The sequence below is a fragment of the Clarias gariepinus genome, chromosome 3 (genome assembly GCF_024256425.1).
Source record: "Clarias gariepinus isolate MV-2021 ecotype Netherlands chromosome 3, CGAR_prim_01v2, whole genome shotgun sequence".
Lineage (NCBI taxonomy): Eukaryota > Metazoa > Chordata > Actinopteri > Siluriformes > Clariidae > Clarias > Clarias gariepinus.
In genome coordinates this window covers 212,501-221,969 of record NC_071102.1, presented here as the reverse complement: position 1 = coordinate 221,969, position 9,469 = coordinate 212,501, and positions in this window count along the sequence as shown.

The following is a 9,469-nucleotide window of genomic DNA, read 5'->3' as shown; positions in this document are numbered from 1 at the left end:
TCCTTTAACAAACATTATGTTCCTTTGTAGCCACGACGCCCACTCTGTCGAAACCCCGGGACTCTTCTCACGGCGCACACTGGAACACACTTGTCTCATTGTGCTTATATCTGAATTTATATTTGCAACTGAATACAACTGTTCCCTTATTGCTTTTCTATTAAACATATTGGGGGCGGGGCTACACACAAGCTGAGATTGTGTCATCACTATATAAACTCAAAGGTCTGTAAATGATTAGCAGATGAGTGAAAAGCCTCGGAATGATAATATAAGCTTACCGTTAATAATGTACAGACTAGGGTTGCCATGGTAACCGTTATTGGTAAAGTAGTTGTAGATCTTAAATCCTAACAGAAGTCCTCTTGTGTATAAAATGCATGAACTAATTTATCCAATGTAGTTATATGACTGTATAACTATTTTAATGAATATTATTGAAGTCAAAATGCGAATGAGCCGGTAGTGTTTCTAATTTGACTATTTAGTGAATATTTCTTACCTCTCTAAAGCACATTGTGACATCATTACTAAGCAGCTTTATGGAAACCTGGAAAAAACTCAAATATACGATATAAATATAATGATATAATAAATAACTAAATATATGATACCAGACATGGTGGGTATTGATCAATAAACTTCTGTAAGTGTGTGCTGTAGACACAAGTCGTGGAGTTTAACGGAGTTTCAGTTTGAGCACAAAGTCATTTAACTCCAATTTAACCAGATTATTTATGGTCCAGTGTTTTGTAAAAAGTGAAATCATTAGATGTGGCTTCTGCATGGTTCGAATGAACACGTGCACCCGTGCAGGCCTCCCTGGATAACCTCTGACACACGTCCATTAGGCTGTCTCCTCCGACGGGGACAGAGACAGAGAGAGAGAGAGAGAGAGTTGGACAAGGTCTTTCTCTAGAACAGTCTTAGATAAGTTACAGAAGAATAGAAAAGCTATGAACGTCAGTGTGGATTATTGATTACCAGCAAAAACTCTTTCATCATCATCTCGTATTATTATTATTATTAAAAACAGATGCATTAAACATTTAATAACCTGTTCAGTAATACATCTAATCTGATCTGTTCTTGTTCCAGAAGGGTAGTTTCTGTCCATGATCAGTAAACACCATGACAACAAACACCTCCCCCCTTCCTGTCCTTCCCTTCTCTCACTGGGTGTCTGTCCGGGCGTCCAGCTCTGGGTCTGTATTCACTAAGCGTCTTAGAGTCACATCAGGAATCAAAGTTCATTTAGGACTGAAAATATTCCTACCTCAGTGTGGGACATGAAGCGTGACTGTTTTCGACACTGAGGGTGTAAAGTGGGCTGCATGTTATAGTGTGTGTTGTAGTTTTTACAGGTTTTTGTAGTTTTAAATGGTGGAAAAGTGAAATACTGAAATCAGCGGCAGTGTGTGAAAGCCTTATACACACAGACCAAACTTATAGACGCGACTCGCTGCATGACGTCTTCCTAATCAGACTCTAATCAGGACTGTTTAAAGCCTCTATAATAGAGCTGTGTAAGACCGTCATAATCTGATCAACATGACTTCAAGAAAGAAAGTGAGACTGGAGAGGGGACGAGGGTTTATATTCTTACTTAAACAAATGGAGGCAGTTTGTAAAAGCGTCAGTGCCATCTGTCAATCTGAACCCCTGAGGAGGGTGAAACATGGGGACACGCCCTGTTAATGACGTGATCAAGTGCTGCTTATAACTGAGAATCTAAAGATCGTCTCCCCTGCTGGGGCTTAGTGCGCGTCTCTTACTGCTATAATCAACATCTGTGCACGTGTGTACTGTTTACTATAACACGGTGACCATGTGTGTGTGTGTGAAACATAATTCATTTTGTGTGTGTGTGTGTGTGTGTGAGTTAAAGTTGTCTTTTCACACGTGTGCAAAAGCAAGTCTCAATAGAGAGGTTAAAGATCCATTTTCTCTCTCTCTGTCAGTGTCAGTCTTCACCGTGTGTGTGTGTGTGTGTGTGTGTGTCACACAAACACACACACACACACAGACACACACACACACACACACACACACACACACACACACACACACACACACAGCACCTGCGTGCACAAACACTAACGAAAACACATCTGTTAGGATTTATTTTTACTTTATTATTTTGAATTCATTATTTTTATATATGAATATTTTTGGGTTGTGGAACGAATAATCTGATTTTCCATCATTTGTATTAGTTTTTTTTGTAACACACTTCCAGAACGAATTATGCTCGCAATCCAATGTTTAACTGTATATAAATATGATTATTTTAATGTGTGTCATGGATGATGCCCACAAATGATGACTCCATTAATGAAGCTGGATTTTTGCTGATTTCACTCCTCATGTTGAGAGATGTATGAATCATCTGCGTATGAAGTTTAGTTTATTATTTCTCACACTGTCGGCTGTGTCACTGAAAGCTGCATCCTCATCTCATCACTTGGAGGCCCTGGGCCTTTCTTACAAGTCTACCTGAGCCTTCAGTAACTACCTGGACTCCATATTAACATCAATTAACATCAACTGTTATACTGAACTTCCAGCCTCCTAACACACAGTATGAGTGCAGATCAATCCCTGCTCTCTGTTATCACCCAGATGAGGATGGGTTCCCTGTTGAGTCTGGTTCCTCTCAAGGTTCCTTCCTATTACCATCTCAGGGAGTTTTTCCCTCAGCACCGTCGCCCTCGGCTCGTTCATCAGGGACGATCTGATCATCTGATTCACACACACTCACATCTCATACACACTTCAATAATTCTTATGATTGTGTAAAGCTGCTTTCAATCGTTAAAAGCACATCATTGAATTGAATTGATTTAAAATTGAATTGAATGAGATTTGTATCACTCAGTGTTACTAGAATGTCTCTCCTCCGCTTATGTCTCTGCTTGAATGCCATTTCCTCACTACTCCTAACCAGTAAGGACACCTCCAGAGCTCTACTAAATTTTGGAGGAGGAGGGAGCTCTTATTCCTACTCCTGAGAGTAGAACCAAAATGGCGTCATTTAGAGAACTTTTTGGACATTTAGGAGGGATTTCCTACTCTAAGACACTTAGTAAATACGATCCCTTACCTGATTTCCCACATCTCAGCAAATATTTATAATTTTAAAATAATGTCCCTTCGACACGTCCCATCATGGTTGAAAAAAAGGTCCAAAATGAAAGCTGAACAGACGTGTTCGACGTTATCTGATTCACAACAACTGTCATTAACGGTCATCAAACATCTAAATGTTTGTCTTTATACTCAACAACACTTAGCTAAAGGTCAGAATAACAGCTATACTGTACATGCAATCCCAGACAACTGTCAGACTGGAATGCATTTTTAGGAAATGTTCTGTGTCACATATTTTTACCAATAAGTGCCGTCTTACCGTGAGTGTTTTTGGCCAGGGACACAATGTTGCCATCGGACCAACACTTGCTGGTACATTTCACATGCAGGGATCTCATTCCTGGAAACATTCCCCCTGGAACCAGATGTTGTAGAAGAGTTGTTCATCAAGACCATAATGCTCTTCCCACTGAACTCTGAGCTGACTCCAAGCTTTAGAAACAGTTCTATAAAAGTGTTTAACGTCGCATTTCGCTCGTAAATCTCAGTACTGCAAGCCGAAGACTCATCCCGGGACACAGTGCTGGGACAGTACGGATGTTTCTGACCTGTTTGTAGCCCTGTGACCTTTACCTTGGAACCAAGATAGATCAGAATTTGTCCACCTTCCAGGTAAAAGGCAATGGTGAGCACTCCAGACCAAATCCATAAACATGTTTTATGATGATGATGATGGTGCAGAAGTTCTGGAGGTGGATCCAGCACAGACAGACAGTGCCACAGCACCGAGGCAGCCAGGTTGTTTTTGATTGGGGGAGCATTGCGGTAAAAGGTAAGTGGCATCCTTTGTCCTGCCTTGAGCTGGGATCCATGTGCGGGATCCAAGTGTTCTTTCCAAGGTCACATGAGCTGATAAAGCTCTCTGTAAGGCATCAAGGCTTATTGTCCTTGGACCTTATTATCACTACATTATTTGTAACATCTGTTACAGTACTAGTCACTAGTACTCCAAAACATTGCAGGTGTCTTAAAAGAGGCTCATTGGTGAGGGAATACTGAAGGCTGGACAGACTATAACCTTATCAAATCCCTCTCATGTTCTTGTTTGTCTAATCTGTCCCAAGGAGAGACACACTGCCAAGTTCTCCTATGTTAGGTGCCAATAAAATTGCAGCACTTTTAAAGTTTAGGAAAATTCTGAAGTCAGTACATCTAACCCTGGTGATGTGACTTTTGGCAGTTGCACTTCTTTGATCGTTCTTTTAATGAGGATGGTTCTTCAAGGTCATTTCTGTCACACTTGCTCAGTTGTGGTCGTTATTTCATGAGTGTAAAATCTTTTTGGATGAGTAATAAAATGTTTCAATCTGTACAAGAAGTACAGCTGATGTGTACATGCAGAGTCTTTTCAGAAGTTCTTCAGTGGGTACAGGATCACAGGGCTGGATGTTGTACACTTCTTCATGTACTAATAGTGCTTGTGCAAAGAATTTTCTTTGAATGTTTTCTCCAGTGTATAAAAAAATGATGAAGAGTTCATGTTGCAGCACGATGGCTTACAGTTTAGCACTTTCGCCTTGCACCTCCAGGGTCCGGGTTTAGTTCCTGGCCAGTGTTGATTTCCTCCTTGGAACTCCATGGAGTTTGCATATTCTACCTGTGCCTGGTGGGTTTCCTCCAGGTACTCTGGTTTCCTTCCTAAGAGATAAGGCGATAGAATTCTAGAGGAATTTTGTTCACTTACCAGCATTTCTATAATAATTGTTTTTAGTTTTTTCTTACTTATAGAGATGTTTAGTTTGAAGAATTTTTCTTCAGGAAAAGGCATCTTCTTGATTTCACTGGTGATCTGGTGATGTTTTTTGTGTGACTGAAGAGTTGAATTTGTTCCACCACTGGCTTAATTATGTGTATTGTAAATTTCTCTCTCTGAAAGAAAAAAAAAAATAATGTATTGATTGAATGCCAGTGATATTGATGAAAGGAAATGTAGTGGTGGTCAGAGAGTGAGGTAGGATGTATATGACTGTTACAGAATCTGTCTCTGAGTATAAAACCCATCAGTCTGGGTCTGAAGGTCCTGTTAAGAGTGGTTTTTAACCAGGTGTATTGTCCGTTTGCAGGTAGGGTTTCCCTCCACACCGCCGCTAGGCTGTGGTTCTGTTCTATGGTTCTAAGTGGCTCTCCTGAGCGTAGGGTGAGGCTCATTGTGGTTCTGATTCAGACTGCAGTTAATTGTTATCAGTTCTTGGGGAATGCCTAAGATGGCTCTACAGGATTTGAGTTATCTGAGAACCGCTTACGGTCTGTGTCGAGGTTGACAGTGTAAATATTAATTAGGTAGAGAGAGTTTCTGGAGACCCATGTCTTCACCCTTTCCAAGTCTGATCTGATTTATTGGCTGTTCTTGAATATTTTCAGAGTACGGTGCTCCCTGCACTCACATTTGGCTGAGAAAACTCTACCCTTTCCGCTCACTTAGCCACTTGTGTCAGGTTATCAATATGTGTGTAACATGGAAAAAAAACAATATTTGCCTTTTTTAGAGGCGAGCAACTGCGATGTCACGCTGCTGAGCACCAAAAAAAAAAAAAAAAAACACTGAAGAAAATTGTCCCTTTTTTTCTGTTTTTTATACTTTTTTCTCTTCCGTTTTTGATCGCAACTTTTTACTTCGTGCTTTTGTAAGCTTAGTAAGTTTACAGCATCTGGTTGGTCAAGTTTTTTAAGAGTTGCATTGCTGCGTAACAGGAGAGACATAATTGTAGATTGGGGGACAGGCATCATGTTTTTTACCCCCTTTAATCAGATCTCCTCACTTCTGACTGCATCTGTCCGAGACGGGGACAGAGCTGACGGGGGTCGGACAGTCAGTTCCTGCTTTTTAATGATTTTCTTTTTCCTTTTAACACTGGGGTTGTGCTGTGACGTTCGATCAGCCCTGTGTCTCACTGGAGTTTCAGCAGCTTTTGACAGAGAGATTAAGAAGCTCTTGCAGTGTGTTTAGAACCATATAAGTGAAAAGCGAAAAGGAAATGTTTGCAGGTAGGGTCTACCCCTTTAGGTCTTTAACTTTTGTCTCCAGGTCTTTAATTTCAAAAGAATCATTTTAATCTGTGCTAACTAGTCACTAGTAACTAGTGCGACTTTACCGCTAAATGGCGCTGAGACAAGCTCACACCTGGGGAGGAGTGAATTATTTGCATTTAAATGATGTCTGACATTGTAAAGCACACACAGTAACACCAAAACAACAACAACAACAACAACAACTGAGAAAGAATAGAAATAAAACGCTCTAATTATGCTGCATAGATATTATTTAATACAACAAAATTTCTAAAAAAATATTTAATAAAAGGCAATTTTTTTTTTATTTGTTATTTCGGAAGTCTATTTTTTAAGTTTTTTTTTTATATTTAAAGTATGTCTTTTTAAATGTAACATTTTTTAAAATAACAGTAAACAGATATAACATATATAACAGTTCATTCTTTGTACAATAAAATTGTCAGCTAGTCAATTGTCTGTCTAAACAGCATTTTACCAATTTTTTATTTTTTATTTTTTTAACACATTATTGTACAGTAAATGTCAATAGTTCTGTTTTTGATTTTTCATGTTTGTTGTATAAAGTACTCGGATGTGAAAATTACCATCCTTGTAGTATTTCTTTGATACAATATTTTGTTATGACTTAACCTCTACTTACTAAATGCCAGTTGCAGCTGTTATATACAGTATTACTGTAATATTGTAGTGTCACTGATATATTTTGTCTGCCAACGTTTTGCCGCGGCTGTGAGTGCACCAGTAATAGGTGACAGGTGGGGCGCAATGAACTGGAGGGAATTAGTGGAAAATAATAGGACAGTACCTATTCTAATTCATGCTTTTCTTTATTGACAATAAAGATCGGACACTCGAAACTAAACAATCACACGCAAAGAAATGGATCATTAATACAAGTAAATTAAAATAACATCAGAGAAAAAGTGGAACCATAGTGCAACATTAACGGTTTAACGTCAGCATGTTAATTTACATAACTGTATTATGTGGTGAGCATAATAACGTCAATGGATACATTTGTTACATGGACCACAAATAAGCAGGTGATTCAGCATCATCAGTCTAATCAACCAAAAATCCAACCGAAAGGGAAACATGATGAAATCTACTGTATGTTGCGCTTGGATTGATGGTGGGGATGGTGGGGGCAGAGGAGAGACACGTGTGTGTTTTGTGTCTTAAACCGCTGGCAGCAGACAGCATGAGACACTTAAAGTAGGAAGACACTTAAACACAACACACCCCAGTCACGTTAATAAGCCACTCAACTTCTTTGAAAGAAAGCTCTAGATAAGTGACGAAGTAAGTCTGTTATAACAATTGCACGTGTATTTTATCTGTTTTGAACTTGGTGTTATTTGATCTTATTGGTTTAGAAATTGATATTTCAATAAATAGTACACTTGGCCGATTTCATTATCATTTTGTTGACAAGTGGGGCTTAAAAATTGAACCCACCGCCTTAAGTGGGGAACGACAGAAAATGTTTGAGCCGTCGGTGCTGTCTCACTCTCCAACTGTCTCAATCTGCAGCCTGGCATCAGAAACCTGTCAGGTTACAGTATGCTGTAGTTAAGAGATCTATTGGATGCATTGTTTATTCTCTCTCTCTCTCTCTCTCTCTCTCTCTCTCTTTCTCTCTCTTATGCTCTCAGATTGTCAATATGCTCCATTTGTAGCTTTAGATTGCTCACTGGTCTATAATTAATTTGCAACTATTGACATTCTGGGAAACTAATTTAATTGTGGATAAATAGTGTGAGCCATGTGGATTATGAAGCTCAGGAGCTGGAGGTGGCTCTGCACTCGCTGATTACAAACAATTCAGGGGAATGTTTCTCTCGCTCGCTGCTGATCTGCAGTCAGATTAAATCTTATTTCTGTTCTGAGTGAGCGTTGTGTCTAAAAAACAAAGATTCATCAAAATAATATAAATGAAACATGTTTTTAAATAATTTAATAGGGTCCATTTAAACTGCTAAATCATTTAAAAATGAATTATTATAATCTTACTGCATTACATACTTCTGAGTAACGGCTCCTCAAATTCACTGGTTTATTGTCCAAGTGTGTTAAGATGTGAGAGACAGCCTCCATACACAACCCATCTGTACATTCATACTTACTTTTTTTACTTTTCTACTTTTATTTTGCTTTTACTGTCACTATTAAACATAGCTCTGATTTCTACTGGACATTTTTGACCATGTGACTTCACCAGATGTTGAAGTGATCTCCCATCACGCTCATTTACGATGTGCTTCTCCTGTGACGTCGAGGTTGAGCTCCGTCCTTCAGGGTTTAATATTGTCTCATACAGATCTTTACCCAACTCCAGTCTCTTCTCACAAGTTGTTGTCTTTGCTTCATGCAGAATCTGTTTCTTCTTAACAACGTCTTTTTATCGGCTTGTGTGTTGTGTGACTTTAACTCGTCCACAGAGAGCTGTGCTTCAGGATGTTAAATGAAACTCATCATAGAAATTCATCATAACAAAATAAAGTTGTTAAGTGAAGCTTCACATTTCCTGTCATATTTCCCTAAGAGTGCGTAGTGAAGAGTGTGATTTCTCCTGTGTGTGTGTGTGTGTGTGTGTGTGTGCGTAAATTACAGTGTAATGAATGAAGAGCATATCAACCCTAGTAAATGACAGCACACAGTGAAATTTTTCTCCTGTGTGTGTATGTGTGTGTGTGTGTGTGTGTGTGTGTGTGTGTGTGTGTGTGTGTTTTGTACCACTGCTGCACTCTGCGCAAGTGAACACACATGTTGATTAGAAAGATTAGCGAATGCACTGAAATCCACTGTCCTGAGGATCTGAGGAATCACAGAGTGAGGGAAACTTCAGAAGATTATATTAATTATTATTATAATCCAGCGCTCTGATTGGTCGGAAGGTCTTCATAAACATAAGAGTTGTAATAATGTGCTCGCTCTGATACATTATTGTTTCCATAGTAACGGGTCATTCACAGGGTGTGTACTGATGTGTGGAAGGAGCCTCCAGTACCAGTGCTTTGGACCAGTCCTGAAGCCCGAAGCCCGGCTGACGCAGCATGATTCGTGTTTATTGATTATTGATACGAGACCTTACGGGGCAGTTTGTGCTCTGTGTGATGTGATGATGGAGGCAGGACGTCTCTCCAAATCACTGACATCACTTAAGATTATTTTGTCACATGTACCCTACAGCACAGTGAAATTATTTTTTCATGTCAGCGTCCTCCAGGATACAGCGTCCCCTGGAGAACACAGGGTTAAGGGCCTTGCTCAAGGGCTCAACAGTGACAACTTGGGGCTTGAACCC